The sequence below is a fragment of the Stenella coeruleoalba genome, assembly GCF_951394435.1.
Source record: "Stenella coeruleoalba genome assembly, chromosome: 6".
Taxonomy (NCBI): Eukaryota; Metazoa; Chordata; class Mammalia; order Artiodactyla; family Delphinidae; genus Stenella; species Stenella coeruleoalba.
The window spans coordinates 63,367,238-63,385,741 of record NC_137151.1 but is presented as its reverse complement, the minus strand read 5'-3'; the positions used below and the strand labels follow the sequence as shown (position 1 = coordinate 63,385,741).

The window sequence follows — 18,504 nt, the reverse complement described above, 5'->3', positions numbered from 1 at the left end:
GGGGAGAACACAAACATTCTGTACATAGCAAGTTGTCCTTTACGTTTGCATCCATTTACATTATGTATTGTTCTGTTACTATATTTAAAAGTGTCATGCATATGTTAAGCTAATTATGGGCACAACTTTGTACAAAAGAAATGCCCTTCGCCCAAGTTGTTAACTATTTCTGCAATACTCTGTATGCCATGATGTTCAAATATCCCTACTCAGGGTTAGATAATTTAAAAATAATTTTCCTAAGGATATCTCAGATACTTACAAAACATTTTTCATTCGATTTTATAATATAGCTCTATATTCAATCTTGTAGGTCAATATCTGAGTTTGTAGAATGAATTAGAGAAGCCACTGCAAAATGGCCACCTTGAAAAAAGTCATGATATAAATGTAACGTTGTACATTTTTTTAATACATTTTAGACAAAGAAACAATATATTTGTGAAATTACAAGACAAAGGGGTTTGAACTTGGGATAGTAAATTAGTAAGAGGTTTGTTTATACAGCCTTCTTGGCCTTGAATTTCCAATCTCTGATAATAAAGATGTCTCTTCACTTCCTGGTCAAGGGAGGGTAGCTTTCACAAGTGAGATTTATTTCCTGCTTTCAGGAAGACAAAGGAGGGTCAGACTGTCCTTCTTGCATTGGCTGTTTCTTTTTTTTTTTTTTATACAGCAGGTTCTTATTAGTCACCCATTTTATACACATCAGTGTATACATGTCAATCCCAATCGCCCAATTCATCACACCACCACCACCACCACCCGCCACTTTCCCCCCTTGGTGTCCATACGTTTTCTGTCTACATCTATGTCTCAATTTCTTCCCTGCAAAGCGGTTCATCTGTACCATTTTCTAGGTTCTACATGTATGCATTAATATACGATATTTGTTTTTCTCTTTCTGACTTACTTCACTCTGTATGACAGTCTCAGATGCATCCACATCTCAACAAATGACCCAGTTTCGTTCCTTTTTATAGCTGAGTAATATTCCATTGTATATATGTACCACATCTTTATCCATTCATCTGTCGATGGGCATTTAAGTTGCTTCCATGACCTGGCTATTGTAAACAGTGCTGCAATGAACATTGGGGTGCATGTGTCTTTTTGAATTATGGTTTTCTCTGGGTATATGCCCAGTGGTGGAATTGCTGGGTCATATGGTAATTCTATTTTTAGTATTTTAAGGAACCTCTATACTGTTCTCCATAGTGGCTGTAGCAAGTTACATTCCCACCAACAGTGCAAGAGGGCTCCCTTTTCTCAACACCCTCTCCAGCATTTGTTGTTTGTAGATTTTCTGATGATGCCCATTCTAACAGGGGTGAGGTGATACCTCATTGAAGTTTTGATTTGCATTTCTCTAATAATTAGGGATATTGAGCAGCTTTTCATGTGTTTCGTGGCTACCTGTATGTCTTCTTTGGAGAAATGTCTATTTAGATCTTCTGCCCATTTTTGGATTGGGTTGTTTGTTTTTTTAATATTGAATTGCATGAGCTGTTTATATATTTTAGAGATTAATCCTTTGTCCGATGATTCATTTGCAAATATTTTCTCCAATTCTGAGGGCTGTCTTTTCGTCATTTATTGTTTCTTTTGCTATACAAAAGCTTTTAAGATTCATTAGGTCCCATTTGTTTATTTTTGTTTTTATTTCCATTACTCTAGGAGGTGGATCAAAAAATATCTTGCTGTGATTTATGTCAAAGAGCGTTCTTCCTATGTTTTCCTCTAAGAGTTTTATAGTGTCCAGGCTTACATTTATGTCTCTAATCCATTTTGAGTTTATTTTTGTGTATGGTGTTAGGGAGTGTTCTAATTTCATTCTTTTACATGTAGCTGTCCAGTTTTCCCAGCACCACTTACTGAAGAGATGGTCTTTTCTCCATTATATATCCTTGCCTCCTTTGTCATAGATTAGTTGACCATAGGTGTGTGGGTTTATCTCTGGGCTTTCTATCTTGTTCGGTTGATCTATATTTCTGTTTTTGTGCCAGTACCATATTGTCTTGATTTCTGCAGCTTTGTAGTATAGCCTGAAGTCAGGGAGTCTGATTCCTCCAGCTCCGTTTTTTTCTCTCAACACTGCTTTGGCTATTCGGGGTCTTTTGTATCTCCATATAAAGTTTAAGAGTTTTTGTTCTAATTCTGTAAAAATGCCACTGGTAATTTGAGAGGGATTGCACTGAATCTGTAGATTGCTGTGGGTAGTATAGTAATTTTCACAATACTGATTCCAATCCAAGAACATGGTATATCTCTCCATCTGTTGGTATCCTCCTTAATTTCCTTCATCAGTGTCTTATAGTTTTCTGCATACAGGTCTTTTGTCTCCCTAGGTAGACTTATTCCTAGGTATTTTATTCTTTTTGTTGCAATGGTAATGGGAGTGTCTCCTTAATTTCTCTTTCTGATTTTCCATCATTAGTGTATAGGAATGCAAGAGATTTCTGTGCATCAATTATGTATCCTGCAACTTTACCAAATTCATTGATTAGCTCTAGTAGCTTTCTGGTGGCATCTTTAGGATTCTCTATGTATAGTATCATGTCATCTGCAAACAGTGACAGTTTTACTTCTTCTTTTCCAATTTGTCTTCCTTTTATTTCTTTTTCTTCTCTGATTGCTGTGGCTAGGACTTCCAAAACTATGTTGAATAACAGTGGTGAGAGTGGACATCCTTTTCTTGTTCCTGATCTTAGAGGAAATGCTTTCAGTTTTTCACCATTGAGAATGATGTTTGCTGTGGGTTTGTCATATATGGCCTTTATTATGTTGATTAGGTTCCCTCTATGCCCACTTTCTGGAGAGTTTTTATCATAAATGGGTGTTGAATTTTGTCAAAAGCTTTTTCTGCATCAGTTGAGATGACCATATGGTTTTTATTCTTCAATTTATTAATATGGTGTATCACATTGATTTGCATATGTTGAAGAATCCTTGCATCCCTGGAATAAATCCCACTTGATCATGGTGTATGATCCTTTTAATGTGTTGTTGGATTCTGTTTCCTAGTATTTTGCTGAGGATTTTTGCATCTATATTCATCTGTGACATTGGTCTGTAATTTTCTTTTTTTGTAGCATCTTTGTCTGGTTTTGATATCAGGGTGATGGTGGCCTCATAGAATAAGTTTGGGAGTGTTCCTTCCTCTGCAATTTTTAGGAAGACTTTGAGAAGGATGGGTGTTAGCTCCTCTCTAAATGTTTGATAGAATTCACTTGTGAAACCATCTCGTTCTGGACTTTTGTGTGTTAGAAGATTTTTCATCACAGTTTCAAGTTCATCACTTGTGACTGCTCTGTTCATATTCTCTATTTCTTCCTGGTTCGGTCTTGGAAGGTTATACCCTTCTAAGAATTTGTCCATTTCTTCCAGGATGTCCATTTTATTGGCATACAGTTGCTTGTAGTAGTCTCTTAGGATGCTTTGTATTTCTGCGGTGTCTGTTGTAACTTCTCCTTTTTCATTTCTAATTTTATTGATTTAAGTCCTCTCCCTCTTTTTCTTGATGAGTGTGGCAAATGGTTTATCAATTTTGTTTATCTTCTCAAAGAACCAGCTTTTAGTTTTATTGATCTTTGCTATTGTTTTCTTTGTTTCTATTTCATTTATTTCTGCTCTGATCTTTATGATTTCTTTCCTTCTGCTAACATTGGGTTTTGTTTGTTCTTCTTTCTCTAGTTCCTTCAGGTGTAAGGTTAGATTGTTTATTTGAGATTTTTCTTGTTTCTTGAGGTAGGCTTGTATAGCTATAAACTTTACTCTTAGAATTGCTTTTGCTGCATCCCACAAGTTTTGGATCGTCGTGTTTTCATTGTCATTTGTCTCCAGGTATTTCTTGATTTCCTCTTTGATTTCTTCAGTGATCTCTTGGTTATTTAGTAACGTATTGTTGAGCCTCCTTGTGTTTGTGTTTTTTACGTTTTTTTCCCTGTAATTCATTTCTAATCTCATAGCGTTGTGGTCAGAAAAGATGCTTGATATGATTTCAATTTTCTTAAATTTACTGAGGCTTGATTTGTGACCCAAGATATGACCTATCCTGGAGAATGTTTCATGTGCACTTGAGAAGAAAGTGAATCAGCTGTTTTGGATGAATGTCCTATAAATATCAGTTAAATCTATCTGGTCTATTGTGTCATTTAAAGCTTCTGTTTCCTTATTTATTTTCATTTTGGATGATCTGTCCATTGTTGTAAGTGAGGTGTTAAAGCCCCCTGCTGTTATTGTGCTACTGTCGATTTCTTGTTTTACAGCTGTTAGCAGTTGCCTTATGTATTGAGGTGCTCCTATCTTGGGTGCATATATATTTATAATTGTTATATCTTCTTCTTGGATTGATCCCTTGATCATTATGTAGTGTCCTTCCTTGTCTCTTGTAACATTTTTTATTTTAAAGTCTATTTTATCTGAGATGAGTATTACTACTCCAGCTTTCTTTTGATTTCCATTTGCATGTAATATCTTTTTCCGTCCCCTCACTTTCAGTCTGTATGTGTCACTAGGTCTGAAGTGTGTCTCTTGTAGACAGCATATAGATGGGTCTTGTTTTTTTATCCATTCAGCCAGCCTGTGTCTTTTGGTTGGAGCATTTAGTCCGTTCACATTTAAGGTGATTATTGATATGTATGTTCCTATGACCATTTTCTTAATGTTTTGGGTTTGTTTTTGTAGGTCCTTTTCTTCTCTTGTGTTTCCCACTTAGAGAAGTTCCTTTAGCATTTGCTGTAGAGTTGGTTTGGTGATGCTGAATTCTTTTAGCTTTTGTTTGTCTGTAAAGCTTTTGATTTCTCCATCTAATCTGAATGAGATCATTGCCGGGTAGAGTAATCTTGATTGTAGGTTCTTCCCTTCATCGCTTTAAGTATATCATGCCACTCCCTTCTGGCTTGTAGAGTTTCTGCTGAGACATCAGCTGTTAACCTTATGGGACTTCCCTTGTATTTTATTCATTGTTTTTCCCTTGCTGCTTTCAGCAATTTTTCTTTGTCTTTAATTTTTGCCTATTTGATAACTATGTGTCTTGGAGTGTTTCTCCTTGGGTTTATCCTGTATGGGACTCTCTGCGCTTCCTGGACTTGGGTGGCTATTTCCTTTCCCATGTTAGGGAAGTTTTCGATTACAATCCCTTCAAATATTTTCTCTGGTCCTTCCTCTGTCTCTTCTCCTTCTGGGACCCCTATAATGTGAATGTTGTTACATTTAATGTTGTCCCAGAGGTCTCTTAGGCTGTCTTCATTTCTTTTCATTCCTTTTTCTTTATTCTGTTCCGCAGCAGTGAATTCCACCATTTTGTCTTCCAGGTCACTTATCTGGTCTTCTGCTTCAGTTATTCTGCTATTGATTCCTTCTAGTGTAGGTTTCATTTCAGTTATTGTATTGTTCATCTCTGTTTGTTCTTTAATTCTTCTAAGTCTTTGTGAAACATTTCTTGCATCTTCTCAATCTTTGCCTCCATTCTTTTTCCAATGTCCTGGATCATCTTCACTATCATTTTTCTGAATTCTTTTTCCGGAAGGTTGCTTATCTCCACTTCATTTAGTTGCTTTTCTGGGGTTTTATCTTGTTCCTTCATCTGGTATATAGCCCTCTGGCTTTTCATCTTGTCTATCTTTCTGTGAATGTGGTTTTTGTTCCAGAGGCTGCAGGATTGTAGTTCTTCTTGCTTCTGCTGTCTGCCCTCTGGTGGATGAGGCTATCTAAGAGGACTGTGCAAGTTTCCTGATGGGAGGGACTGGTTGTACATGTTTTTTAATAAATTTATTTATTTATTTATTTTTGGCTCCATTGGGTCTTCACTGCTGTGCACGGGCTTTCTCTAGTTGTGGCGAGCCCAGCAGGGAAGCCCAAGTTCTCTTTTAAATGTACAACATTTGGACTTCCCTGGTGACGCAGTGGTTAAGAATCCGCCAGCCAATGCAGGGTACACGCATTTGAGCCCTGGTCTGGGAAGATCCCACATGCCGCGGAGCCACTATGCCCATGCACCACAACTACTGAGCCTGCTCTCTGGAGCCCGTGTGCCACAAGTACCAAAGCCCACGTGCCTAGAGCCTGTGCTCTGCAACAAGAGAAGCCACTGCAGTGAGAAGCCCACGCTCCACAACGAAGAGTAGCCCCCACTTGATGCAACTAGAGAGGGCTGGGCACAGCAATGAAGAACCAAAGCAGCCAAAAATAAATAAATAAATAAATAAGAACTAATTATGTTCTGCAAGTAAATGTTTTTCATTTATTACCTTGAAAATCACAAGCTTGTGGAAGAGAGTGTCTGAATAGGGAGTCCAAAATATCAGATGTAATTAATCCATGTTGTTCTCTAATGAACCAAAATAATTGAATTTTTAAAATCTCCCCAAATTAATATCATTAGACCCCAATAAATGACTTAAATTTATACACTTCATTTTTTCTTCCTGCAAACTATCTCCTAGAAGCAATTAGATTTTTTTATATCAGTTTTCATTTATGCAACAAACATTCAGTGATTTTCTACAATGAATCAGGCAGTGTATTAGGTTCTAAAAACCAATTAGCAAAAGCATTCAGTTCCTACCCTGATGTAGCTTATATTCCAGTAGAAGAAACTGATTGAACTATTTAAAAATTAAAGTAAAACTACAATTGTATTAAATGGTAAGAGGTACAGATTTACTGTTAAGAGAGTATGTGATGTGGAAAAATATTCTCAGTAGACTTACTCCCCTTATTGTTCCCCTTAGTTCCTTGCTCATTCAGGCTATGGAATTTTTCAGATAGCCATTTTATTATCTTAACATTTATATTAAATGATCGATCTTCCCTCTAAAACTCTAGATGGCACATTATCATATATTTGGTATGTGTATTTGGTTCTATTTCTAGAGTTTGTATTTGGTTTCTCTATTTATGAACATTTTTCATTATTAAGGTCTTATGATACTTTAAAAGTATGTATAATAGCATATTTATTTTAAAATAAAAACTTCAGAATCAGTTTTATAAGCTATCAATGGAAAACATTATTGATATTTTTATTGGGATCACTTCAAATTTATGTGTTAACTTGGGAGAATTGACATCTCACCAAGGTTAAATAGTCCTATCTGAGATCATGTCTTTTCATTTGTCCATGTCTTTCATGAGTCCCTCAGTTGCACTGAGAATGTAACCTATATGTGCTCCTTTAAGTTCAATTTACTCTAGAAATGAGAATAGTTCACCACATTATTTGAGAAAAAAGTGACTAGAAAATGAGATACTAAGTCCAACCTGTCATGTTATTACTCTGTCAGTTACCAACATTCAATTGAAAACAACAACCAAAACAACAACGCCCAATAAACACAGCAAGAAATCTTGCCAAGAGCTCACATCATTTAAGGCATATGTAACAATCAGGTAAAATTATAGTGATTTACATACTTAGGCAAGATGTAAGGGTAGAAGGAATGCTATATTATATCCCTAAAAGGTACATCAAATCATTTTAGATTATTCATGTCTCCCTCATCAAGACCTTTTCAGATCCTAAAGACTGTTGTCAAAAATAAGGGCGAGGGCTTCCCTGGTGGCACAATGGTTGAGAGTCCGCCTGCTGATGCAGGGGACATGGGTTCGTGCCCTGGTCCTGGAAGATCCCACATGCCGTGGAGCGGCTGGGCCCGTGAGCCATGGCCACTGAGCCTGCGCATCCGGAGCTTGTGCTCCGCAACGGGAGAGGCCACAACAGTGAGAGGCCCGCGTACAGCAAAAAAATAAAATAAAATAAGGGTGAAAAAGTTAAGCCTGAAAGTACATACAGTAAACAAAAAAGTTTAAGTAAAATATAGATGCCTTTCAAAACAGAATTTCCTAAAATCTGCCATTTACAGAACCTCCTTATTATTCAGGTTCATGTTGTCCATGAACATGTCACATTATGTGGGCAGACTGTGTTCCCTTCAGTCACCTAGAACCAAAAGTGAAAAGCAAAAATTATCCAAATGCTAACAGTTCATGAAACTGACCTATAGATTTTTTTTAGTTGTCTTTGCTTTTAATTTGCTGTCCTAAATGTGTACAATGTTTCTTGGAAGAGTTTATAAGGGTACAGGGGGAGTTGCTGCTTATTTAAACAATTTTAATGAAGGACTAACCTTTTACGTTTAACATTTGTTCCCTTCATTTGCTTTCTGGCAGCAGTTCATATTTTTTTTGTCCTCCCAAAGGACATAGCATAATGAACATACACGAGATTATTTAAATGAATGGTTTTAATGAGTTCTTTGAATAGACTCTTTAAAAAGCAAGCATGAAATTGCTTTCCCAGTTGGGATGCTTTAAAATATTTTTAGAAGATTCATATACAAAGCCTTAAAATTTGAACCATTTTTAAAGGAACAATGATTGAAAAGTAGTTTTTTTATTGCAATATGATTTATTTTCACTCATACAGCAGAGGACATTATAAAACCCAGCAGGATTTTTGAATTATTTTAATGGATTATCATATTTCATATTAATAAGTAGTTATTTATCACACTTAAAGGCTGTAGCTCTTATACACTACTTTCACACATGGAAACATGTAATCTCTGCAATTAGTGAATACTAGACGTAGATAAATTTACATTATATAGTGAACATTATGCTGTTCCCCCAACCCCATTAAACACCTGCTTAAGATGTCATAGTTTTGAGTGTGGGTGGAATTGATCCCATCCCCTTGCCACTGTGATAGTCTCAGTTTGGCATATCCCTCATTTTTTCTTACCAAACTCATGTTCAAAACTTCTGTTGGCATACACCTCATTAGTTCTCATTAAAGAGATATTCAAGACTTCTGTTCAATGATTCTATTCATTTTCTGGATGGGGATGAGGAAAAGTGAAGGCCCAGAAACTTCTGGAAACCATTATGCCACCATGAGGACTAAGGATAAAGTGGACACAATGAGCAGCGTGTAGTTTGAAAACTGCACAGAAGAGGAACCAAAACTTGATAGGACTCTTCTTGACACATTATGTGGCCTCAGGCTTTTCTGTTATGTGAGAAAATAAATTATCTTTATTATTTAAGCTCCTTTGAAACTAAGACTATGGAATCTAAGAATGACATGTACTACCTTTGGAAAGTATCATTGCCCTAATTTTGAAACCATTTATCCGTTTGGTAGCATAGATTGTTTAATTGCCTCTGCTTAGATTCAAATGAACTATTCTGATAGCTCAGACAGTTAAAGCTGACATTTAAAAAATTAAACCGCCTCGTTAATAACAAAAAGTTGGTTGTTGATCAGTCTTGTGAATGTTGTTATCATAACATCTTGTGTGTTTTGTTTCTGTCAGTCAAAAATATTCACACTGTCTAGTTTCTTTAGAAAAGAATGGAAAAATATTAAAATCAATTTTCTGTAAGAGTTAACTGTCCAGTGTGATTTACATATACTTTTGAAAACAGAGGTTCAGTATAAAGGAAAATTGTGGCAAAATACACCAGCTTCCAGATATTTCCTCATATATAAAAAGACTTTGTAACAAATAACTGGTAAGTTTCCTTCCAGCTTTAATGCCCTATGATTTTATGGCAAATGAGACATTAGGAGTTTGAGAAGAAAGTGGCAGAGGCACATAGCACACGGCAGTCATCAGGAAAGGTGGAATCCTCTCGTCCTTTATAAATTGGTTTATTGTTTCACTGCTTCAAGGTCTTAAAGGACAGATTCTGTGTCTGTTCTCTGAATTGTTTTTCACATAATACTCTTTGATGATGTTTAAATTTTTCACGGTCAGATATTCTTTATTAATTGTTTACATATTCAATTATATGTATAAAAGAACATCAATTTGATGTTAAAGACTGAAAATTTGTAATTCTAAAAGGTTCAGAACTATAAACCTCATGTTGGGTGGATCCTTAAAGCACGTCCTCCAAGTCATCATTGAGCCTCCTTTGGAATTCCTTTGTTGGTGAAGAACACATTAGCTCCTAAGAAGCGCATTCCATTTTTATACAGTTCTAACGATAATGCCTCCATCTATGTATTTAGCCTTGGAATTCTAGGAACTCCAATTCTAGAAACTCATCTGACATATTATTGTAACTGTAGCTAAATATATTCTTTTGGGGAAATCTGCTATACTCACTAATTAGAATGCACCTATTTCTGTCAGATTTTTTAAAAACACATAATTAAGACCTTTTTTTTTTTAAGATTCCATATATATGTGTTAGCATACGAACCTAGGGGCAAGACGGGAATAAAGACACAGACCTACTAGAGAATGGACTTGAGGATATGGGGAGGGGGAAGGGTAAGCTGTGACAAAGTGAGAGAGTGGCATGGACATATATACACTACCAAACGTAAGGTAGATAGCTAGTGGGAAGCAGCCGCATAGCACAGGGAGATCAGCTCGGTGCTTTGTGACCACCTAGAGGGGTGGCATAGGGAAGGTGGGAGGGAGGGAGATGCAAGAGGGAAGAGATATGGGAACATATGTATATGTATAACTGATTCACTTTGTTATAAAGCAGAAACTAACACACCATTGTAAAGCAATTATACTCCAATAAAGATGTTAAAAATAATAATAAAATAATAATAAAATTAAAAAAAATAAAATAAAATAAAAATGCCTGATGAGGAAAAAATACCACGTAATTATTTAGTGGGATTGACATATACACACTACTATATATAACATAGAAAACTAATAAGGACCTTCTGTATAGCACAGGGAACTCTACTCAATACTGTGTAATGATCTATATGGGAAAGGAATCTAAAAAAGAGTGGATATGTATATATGTATAACTGATTCACTTTACTGTACAGCAGAAACTAACACAACATTGTAAATCAACTATACTCCAATAAAATTTTTTTTAAAACCACGCAATCATTTACATAGAAGTTGATGGCTTATGACCAAACAAGTTATTTCATCAATCTAGAGTCTACTGTCACCTTTTAGAATCACATAAATGAAATTCTTTCCTACTTACTATTATATAGTTATGTGGGATATGATTGAAATGGTAAAACTATTCTTTTCGGAAATGAAATGTTCCACTGATTATAGTCACAGTCCTGTTAAGAGTATGTAATGTGGTTGTTAGTGGAAAACTGCAGGCTTATACATTATGTGTGAGTGTAAGACCCCTGTCATCCCTGCATAGGACAGAGGGGTCTCCCTTTACCATGTAACTCTTCACATCAGCTTTCTGATCATGTAGTGCCCAATGTGCTAGAGAAAGTGATAAAAGCATCTCTCTAGTACTCCTTCAGAAGGCCTAGACTACTTTGTGCTGAAAATCAGGATCAATAGCTGCATTGCTACGATTTAGCAACATGTAATTTGTGTTTTAAGGGCCTTATATGGAATAAGTGACTCATCAAAGTTGCTTTGAACTAATTTCACATAATTCAAGAAACTTTAGTTTTCCTACCAAAGGAGACTTCAAATATGTGAAAGTAATCTGTTTTCCTTAAACCTGGGGAAAGTTTACCTCTTAACAGTGGGTCTGTCTTTTCTACAAATTTGCTATGAGGTTTATGCAAACATTACTTTTTATTCATTGTTAATGTTTTCTTAACTAGGGTGACGAAATGAGTTTTTTCTTCCCACTGTCCTAGTTATAAGGATTCTGACAACAACCAAGGGTAAGGCAATGGAAAGTGACATTTCATACTGCAACTCAAAATAGGAAAGGAAAGAAACAAAAGGCAGTGAAATGTATTGATTAGAAGGAATGCTTCTCAAACTTCGGGGATGCATACAAATCTCCCAAAGACTTTGTCAAACAGCAGAATCAGATTTAGAAGACCTGATATGGGTCTAAGGTTCTTAGGTTGATGTTGATGCTGCTGGTCCAAACACCACACTTTGAATACCAAGGTGCTCGAATATATTCCAGCTTGAAACTGTGCAAGCTACTGATTGACTTTTGTTTACAAAAGGTCTGATTATCTATAATTTACCCTGACATCAGAACATTTAGAGAACCTTTACTCTCTTCCATCACCCACCTTCATGATCCAAAGTTCCACATCTGTCTCTTTACAGAAGCAGAAAGAGATGGAGCAAATAAAATCCAATAACCCACTCAAGAGGTTGGCTAAAACTGGGGGGGGAACCATAAGATGGAGGGAAAAGAAAGGATTAAAAGTATCAAAAAGTAAGGTAGAGGAAGAATAGGAAAGTAAAAAGGGTATACACACTGGGTAGAGGCCCCTGAGGAACACCACGACTTTTGCTGTCTGCTGAGTGTCTGGCCAAAGGGTACACCTTGAGATGACTGAATTAATGTATCATATTTCTGAGTGGATCTAGGGTCAAGGATACAACCCTGAACCTCTGCTATGCTGCATACATTATACTATCTGACCTTTAAGTAAAGAACTGACTGAACAATCTCACCAGCAAGACCTTTCTCTTGAACAATGTACTTCATCTCCCTTCCTTGAGTTCCATATTCCTGAGGTTATTTATACCAGTTTTTAAGTGTACTTGAAAAAACACACTCAAATGTGTAAATGCCAAATATTAATAAAGCAGAGACTTCCAATGCATTAATCTGTGATGCTAAGTAGTTTGTGTAGAATTCAAAATGATGCAATTTCTGGGGACATAGTAGCACTTTATATAAATCTATCGTAATTGAGTTATCTATGAAGCCCTGTACTACCTTTTATTTTTGCTGTTGATATTTTCTAGAAATCCTAACCCAATCATTTCTGCCCATGTGAAATTATAAAAGTGAATAAACCACTAGAGCACATGTAAAGGACAGTCAATGCCAAACAAGAGTTGGGCATATACTGGTATAATCATCGTGCAAAAATAAGTTAATATATAACATAAGGTATCGTGTTTTTCCCTCTAGATAGATAGATAGGTAGGTAGGCAGGTAGATAGATAGATAGATAGACAGATAGATAGATATAATATCAGTAATTCTGGTGAATGACAATGTATCTCCTGACCTGTGTCACCAATGTCTCTGTTTTCTCTCTTTCTCCTAGAGAGAGAGAGTCAGGAGGTGTGGTAGTCATTCACCAAACATAACTGACCTTGCCTTCTAAACACATGTTACAATTGCCTCTTTTGATTGGCTTAGGCCACATAAGTAGTTCTGTTTACTGTACTGTTAGTAGAAGTGACATGCATCGCTTTTGGGCAGTACTTATTGACATAGAATTCTCCTCACTCTCCTTATGGTGGTTAACTGGCAATGTTCAGGCTAGTTACTGCTCTGACAGACCCTGTCTTTTAACAACTACAATGAGCAGAACCTCCCAGGTGACCAAGGGTGGATATATAGCATGAGCATGAACAAAAGACAAACTTTCTGATTGCAAGCATTGTTTTTGCTGTGGCATAATTAAATCTACTCTGAATGATTTGGGTGGACAAGCTGCAGATCATAGAGGGCTACTAGAAAGGAGAGGCATACTGAGTGCATTCATGATGTCTGCCTGAGACAAACTTAATTCAAAACATCGTCCAACATCCCTGAAATATGTATGAAGACTAAATATGTATTCAAACACGGCTAAGCTAGAGGTGACAAAAGATTCACTCAGTCCAACTGGCTTATGAAGGTGGACATATGAAAGGAAAGCTGATAATTCTAGGGCCACAGGGAGGCAGCCACTTAAGAGAAAAAAAGGTAAAAGGAGATCAGGACCAAACTTATTCTCAACTGACTTGTGAATGCATTTTAGTATGTAAGTAAGTTTTACTCTTTATTAAAAGTCATTTAAAACCTACTTATGGTGATCAAATTAAAAATGTTTTAGGGTGATAGTATCAATATCAGATATCCATATTTAAGTTTATAGCACTGACATTTCTTTCCAAAAAATGTGTAGCTTAGGTGGCCTTAACATTATGTCAAACAGAATTTCAACTCTTTAACTTTTACTGTTTAAACATTCTTCAACATTACTTTATGAGAAGCACAATTCACCTATACGTTAACAGAATGACAATGTGAACAGTAATGCAATTAAATAGTTGAAAACATTAACAATAAAATTTTAAATGATATTGATCTAAAATAGCTGCTGTAGTAAAAATTCAAGTACCAATTAATTTTTATCCATATGTTTAGAGTCAGCATATCTGTAGAATCAAAGTATAACGTCTAACATGTCTAATACAATGTCTAACTTTACCCCAACCTACTGAAGCCCTCAGAACCTAAACATGTCAGTCATTTTTATTACTCTCCTTCAGTTCCCACCTTTGCTTCATCTGCAAGCCCTGTCACATCTACTTTAAAAACAGATCCTGACTCAGCCAGTCCTCCCTGTGCAGACCATCTCTTCACCTGGACAGCTATAACTGCCCCTCATCACTGTTGCTTCCATTTTCCTTAGAGGAGCCAGAATCATCCCAAATTCCCTTTGCTTAAAAGTTCTCAAGGACTTTCCATTGATTTAAAGGTAAAGTACCAAATCCTACATGACATAGGATTGACTTCTTTCTGGTTCCATGTGTACTCTTCTGGTGTTCTGCTTCAACCAACCTGGCCTTTGTTCTATTAGGTTCCTAATTCCATCCTACATCAGCCTTAGGGCCTTTGCCATAACTTACCCTCTACCTGGAATTCCCTTAACCAAGATCTTTGCACTGATGACTCATATATCTTCAAGGCATCTGCTCAAATATCTCTTCCTTACACATGCCATCTCTGACCATCCACTGTAAACATTTTCTCCTCCCCCATATCTTTATTCTTCATTAACACTTTTTTTATTGCCCTCATTAACATGAAATGCTTGTTGTCTATCTAAAATTATCTTAGTTATTTACTTGTTTTAGTCTACTCTTCCCTGAACATATAACTCTACAGGAATGATAGAATTGTCATCTGTGCATTCCCAGCAGCTTGAGTGAATGAATGAATGAATAAATAAATGAGAGGATGAAGGAAAAAAGACTGTCAAATGAAATGTAAATAACCAAACAGATATTCAGTGCTAGTTTGGAGCTATGTTGCTTATGAATTACTTAAGAAATTTTATTGATTTTTTTTTTTTACGTTTTTAGTTTTGAGTGGTTGGCATTGTAGTATTAGGATATTAAGATGTGAGAAAGAAAATTGGCACAAACTGGTTCTGAAACAGGAATTCTGGGGTTGTTCTACTTTACAACTTCTTCTAGAAAGTGACAAATATTTCTGATAAAATGAAATTTTAATGTAATTTAATGAGATTAAGAACCCCATTTAGGAAGTCAGAGTCACCTCCATTAAATTACTGACCTTGGATCATCCCTATGACAAATTAATAAACTTTAACAATACATTCCTTTATTGTATCACCTTTTTTTCTTTATCTCAGCCAAGAAAATTCTTTGAATTGCCTTTTTGTAGACTTTTTTTTTAGATTTTGGGGCATGTCCGAAATACATTTTGAACATGTGATTGTAATCAATTACTTTAAGAATTTCATGTTATAGATGTATACAGCAGTGTTTCTGCCTCCCCAGATAATTTAGATTTAGCCTAAATAAACCAGTCCTAATGAGGTAAATTTTCCCTGAATGAATCCTATAGCAATACAATGTTACTGCCCCATAAGCTTTTGTATGGACCACTCACTATTTCACACATACAGTTTCTGTGGTTTTGCTTAGAGCTACATGGATTTTTCATCCCACTTTTCCATGCCTAGAACATCTTCAGTTTAAGATCTATCTCTTCTAAGAAATCTCCTTTGAATCCTCTAGAAATATTTTATTTTCAACAAAGGCCAATTCAGATGGCTTTTGGAAATGAGTGGATATTTTTATTTTTAAAGTTGTTATAAGACTGGTAGGTGGGCTTCCCTGGTGGCGCAGTGGTTGAGAGTCCGCCTGCCGATGCGGGGGACACGGGTTCGTGCCGCGGTCCGGGAAGATCCCACATGCCGCGGAGCGGCTGGGCCCGTGAGCCATGGCCGCTGAGCCTACGCGTCCGGAGCCTGTGCTCCGCAACAGGAGAGGCCACAACAGTGAGGGGCCCGCGTACCAAAAAAAAAAAAAAAAAAAAAGACTGGTAGGTGACAGGAAGCTGGGGATTCTTAACACAATATTATTCTGCTCAAGATGCTGATAGCATCTCATTGAGAAACTGAAAAAATATCTCTTCCTCCTTAACTCCCATGGCCCTCCATTGTCCATTTTCAGCCTCCAGGCAGCATTCAGGGGCATTTTACAATCCTTCTACTAAACTAAAGATTCCTTGACTCGTGGACTTATGCCTGATCCATCCTTATCTTCCCTACTAGACAAGTGTTCAACGAATTTTTTTGAAAAAGATGATTACATGTATTTTAATGTGTTCCGTTAGCCAAGGCACATTTACATTTGCTAACTAATCCAAAAATAGCACAGTTAATGGTAGAAATTTCAGGTATGCTGGGTTAGAGTTCTGCTCCATGGAAAAAAATAGAGAAGATATTTTTAGGGAGATGGGAAATGAAGATGACCATCCAGTATATCTATAAACATAGTCATTTGTAGGTAGATACAATGCCCCTTTTCCAAGCCCTTACTTCTTAAAATTGGACAGTAAAATTCTCATATCTACTCCTGACAAAATTTTAAAAAAGAGAAACATATTTGATCAAGGTTATTGTTACATTCCCTTGTTGCATGTAGCACATATTATTTCATTTCCTTGTTTTCTAAATAGAATACAAAATAAGTAAACAGAAATATTAGCTGTTTAAAGGATAATTGAGCTGTCAGATTTGAAGTTATTCTTACATGTTTTGCTTTTCTTTTTTTAAGTAACTGATAATGCAAACTCAAAGTGATTAAGACAATTTAAAGCAACCCCATGGCCCTAAAATTTACTGGACATCAATTCTGGGGTCTCCAAGAAACATTCTGAGGCTTTAATTTGATGCTGTTCTGATGAATTTAGATGAAACATGTTTAAATGCTCTCTGGCATACCTCACGTTGATGCTGGGCAGGTCCAAGGGAAGAAACAAGCTCTAAATGACAATTAATTCAAAATGACTCAATCATCATTGTTAATGTCTCTGATCCTCTCACCCAGAAGTGAGGGTTAACTCTGCTCTATGTAAAATATTCTCCTAACTGCACGTTTGCCAGCAAATCCATGGAATACCACACAGAGCCCCAAAGAGGGGGGCTGTGCAGTGACACTTTACATTAAAACACTCTTCAAATTCATGTCATGCTAATTAAGCAAGTACAGCCATCTAATGCAGTGATGGTACTTAAACTGAGCCTTCTAATAGCAATAATGTGTCTCAAAGGGCACAAGTCAGTGTCCTCCCAATGAGTTTAATCCATGCTTGAAGAAGTTAAAGGTCGAGGATGGTTACAGTATGCCAGTAAGTGCTTCAAAGTAGGAGGCTTGGGATAAAGCCAATTCTAGTCTCTCTAATAGAGTCCTTATAAAAGCTACTGACTTGACTTTCACTATCAAGTATTTTGCAAATATTAATTATGCTTATGTCATCTTCCATTGAGATAAGTGATATTGATCCCAGTTCTCTGACTTATAGGTGTACATAAACTACCTTAGTCTCAAAGGAAGCTAGGATTCCATACTAAGCTTACCCCAATAATACATGCTGCTTTTAATCTGAGAGTCCTAAGTCTGAGATGTTTGAAGTGAATCTTCAACACTCATAAATTGGTCCTCCCAAGAGACTCACAGACACAAAATGAAGGGAGCTCATTCCTTTCCAAGATTCTTTGCATTTGTCAAAACATCCAGTAATACGATTATCAGATCAGGGGTTTGCAAAAGTGGGTCCAATCTGATCTTGGTGGGAGACCCAGGATCCTATTTTTGAAACATTCACATGACCTTTTCACAAGTACAACTGTTCGAGCTAAAATGACACATTCACATATTTGACCTTTTCTCCATTCCCTCCCTTCTTTTTCCCCTGTTCTGCTACTTGCTCTGTGGGCTCTAGAAGGATTTTGTTGTTGGCATTTTCTTTTCCACTCATTTTTCATTTCTTTTCTCTCATCATTCAACTAACATATCCCCTTTCCACCAACTGCTGATTCCTGCAAGGTTGTGATTTCCTTAGTTAAGAAACGACCCCACTTTTAGCTCAGTGTTCTCACAATGAATAGACGTTCTGCAGAATCAAATGGATTTTCTCGTTAATAACCTCATTTTTTAAACAGTAAGACTAGCTACACTAAACATTCTCAAATAACAGACCATGCAACATGAAACTGGCAGGGTAAAAATAAATGAAGTGATATTATAATTGTGATTTAAAATTATTTCTGATTTACTCAGTTATGCTTTCCTATTTTCCTAAAGCTCAGCTACAATTCATCTCCATTTCCTTAAAGCAATTGTGTTTATCAGTTCCACTAGGTCAGCTTTGTGTTTAATAGACCTTGTTTGGAATCACAAAGACAGTCGCTGGGATTGTATCCTCTGAAATAGGAGATGTTCCACCTCGGAGCCTCATTCTCTTCCGTGCAATAATTTGTGGACAAACTATCAAAAGCACAATAGGAGTGTTAAAATCCAA

General features: G+C 36.4%; 1 protein-coding gene across 1 annotated transcript in view; it reads right to left on the bottom strand.

Moving 5' to 3' along the window:
• Nucleotides 1-18,504, bottom strand: part of XIRP2 (xin actin binding repeat containing 2) — a 604,615-nt gene that overhangs the window by 202,618 nt on the left and 383,493 nt on the right. The gene's annotated exons all lie outside the window — the stretch shown is intronic.